Source organism: Monopterus albus, unplaced genomic scaffold (genome assembly GCF_001952655.1).
Source record: "Monopterus albus unplaced genomic scaffold, M_albus_1.0 scaffold48.1, whole genome shotgun sequence".
Lineage (NCBI taxonomy): Eukaryota > Metazoa > Chordata > Actinopteri > Synbranchiformes > Synbranchidae > Monopterus > Monopterus albus.
The window spans coordinates 484,949-487,928 of record NW_018127928.1 but is presented as its reverse complement, the minus strand read 5'-3'; positions in this window follow the sequence as shown (position 1 = coordinate 487,928).

The following is a 2,980-nucleotide window of genomic DNA, read 5'->3' as shown; positions in this document are numbered from 1 at the left end:
ACATTCCTCACCAGCTCCTCCTTCAGGATCACTCCTACCCCATTTCTCTTCCTGTCCACACCATAATAAAACAGTTTGTATCCCCCTCCAATGCTACGCCCTTTGCTACCCTTCCACCTGGTCTCCTGCACACACAGTATATCTACCTTCCTTCTCTCCATCATGTCCGCCAGCTCTCTACCTTTCCCTGTCATTGTGCCAGTCCCTATTCTCAGACCTATACTCCTGCCTTTCCTCTTCTCTCTATGTCTACAAATCCTTATACCTCCTCTCCTTCTCGACTGAACTATGCACAAAATACTGCCTGTAATTCTCCATAATGTATTTGCTTCACTCCCTCATTTCAAGAATGTTACATTACATGTTGGAGGCTTTTCATACATGTCTCAGATGAGTGACACAATCTTTTCTCTGAAATTAAAACAATGTACATTCATACTCTGCAATCTAGGAAAATTTTAAAGTTAACATTTGTCATGTAAGTTTATATAGAACAGGACTTCTCTCTAGTTGAAGAACAGCCACCTCTGCTAATCCAAGAATGAAAAGCATTTGGTTTGACACAATCAAATTCAATTAGCTACTGTTAGCTACTACAGTTATTTAGAACATTATGATATGATGAGGAGGTCATCTGAAGCACTCTGATTGGCTGTTAATATAGAGGACTGTGATTGGAAGCTGAGGTATCTAAAGGGTTTGTGTCTGATGTACAGACCAGTTGGAACAGAGCAGTGGAAAAATAACTGCTCTATTTATAAAGGCCCATTTAACAGCAGAGGGTCATCTGTGTCCCCTCACAGGAACACAGTCAGCATGTCGTCCTGCACCATGAACTCACTCCATCACAAGGTCACACCAAGGCTCATAACTACATGTTTCCACCATTTCTGCCACATGTCTCTGTCACACACAGATGCCACAAATCACAGTTTTAAAGTTTTATATCTCGGTCTATCAAGTTTATGAAACAGTGTACTGTGTACTCAACTGGGACAAAATCCAGCGACAGGAGGTTCATTTGGACTCCCTGTGCTTCTCTCATGCTGTAAATAAAAGCTATTCCACACAGCAGTTTTTATTTCTAACTCCTGTAGAAATTAAAAAAGAATATTTGACTTGACAATCATGAATTGTGTAGGCCTAACCCAATTCTAAAGATAGACCCACCTTAATTTGTGGTTTCTGCAGAAGCACAGTGCATTCACCAAAGATTTTTGATTGGTTATAAATGTAAATATTCATCTATTTTTTTCTAATTATGAGATAATGAAAAATACATTTTTAAATGAAAGTACAATGGATACAAATGAAAAAAATCATGGTAATGTAAATATTTTGATATTTTAATGTAATTAATTAGTTAAAGACCTCAGTTCTGTGGCTTTCCTAATTTCCTAATTCATCATTTCAAAGATGCTGAATCCTAATATAAAATGCTGTAGAAGTCATTAACACTTGGGGTTCTGTGTACCTCTGACAGTTACTCATGTATAGCTTAAGGTAATATGGGTTTTTCTTTAAAGAGGTTAAATCATTGTCAACATATATGAATAAACAATACTGCAGATAGGGGAGAGATTTGTGGCAGACTTGTGTTAAATTTAATCTGTTGTTGAGTTTTAATTATTTTAATCATTTAAAACCAAAACTATGACCTAAACATAAATCCCCATGGGTGCAGACACAGGGCTGGAACAACCACAAGCTGTTGCAAAGTGTCTGACAGGGTTTTAATAGAAAGCACAGCTCAATATTAGTCATTGACTTTTATTGAGCTGTGTAATATACTGTAATATCCTAATATACTGTAACATCATGCAGCTGCTGGGAAACAACATTTATGTATTTGGAAATTTAAACTGCTATTTTATGCAGTAACACATTATTAACTGTTGGTGCTTTTGCTGAACTGCATGTACATGTAGTGTAGTAGTGCCACCCTGTGGACAACTCCAGGTACTGTAGGAGTGTCACTGTTCACTACTTTGTGTTTTCAGTGTATTTAATGTAACATGATGCTGTTTACAGCGGTGTATGTAAGTGATGAATAAGAATTTAATATAATCTATTACACTGTAAAAATCAGGAGTCAGATTTTTAATCCAGCCGCCTGTTTATCTGTAGACCCCATAAGGTGTCACTCTGGGCACAGAACGGTCATATAACAAAACTAACGGGCCCCAGTGCAAACTTTTTTTCAATGCCCCACCCCTGTCCCAAATACACACACATTCTCCTGCACGGACACACACACACACAACCACTCCAGACAATTGCATAGCAGGCAACTGCTAAGTCTGATCATGAAAAGCAGCAACTGATCAGCACCACAGACCTAATCTGGGCTAATCACCATTGGGCCTTCTTGACCAGCTGTGTGGTGTTAAGTGTCCAAGTGAGGTCCTCACTGATGTGGACACCCAGGTATTTGAAGCTGCTCACCCTCTCCACTTCGAGCCCCTGGATGAACAGTGGCTGATGAGATCTCCTCTCCTTCCTCATGTCGACTATCATCTCCTTCGTCTTGTCCGGGGTGATGCTGAGATTATTGTCCTTGCACCATGACACCAGACCGGCCACCTCCCTCCTGTAGGCTGCTTTGTCCCCGCCAGTGATGCGACCTATCACTGCAGTGTTTTCTGTGAACTTTAGGATGATGTTGTCTTTGTGGGAGGCGACACAGTTGTGGGTGAACAGGGTGTAGAGGATGGGACTGAGGACACATCCCTGTGGGGTGCCAGTGTTTGTAACAATGCTGAAGTCCTATTGCCAATCCTGACAGTCTGGGGCCTGTGGTGGAGCGTTTGAAGCAGGAGGGGACTTCACACAGCTCCAGTGACCTGTTGAAGATGGAATGAAAGATTCTTTCATTTAGTAGGTAAAAATAGGTACCGTTCCACTTCAGGGTGTCGAGGTTCACTGCTGCAAGCTAATATTTAGAAATGTAGTCTTGCAGTTTAAAATTTACATAGAATAA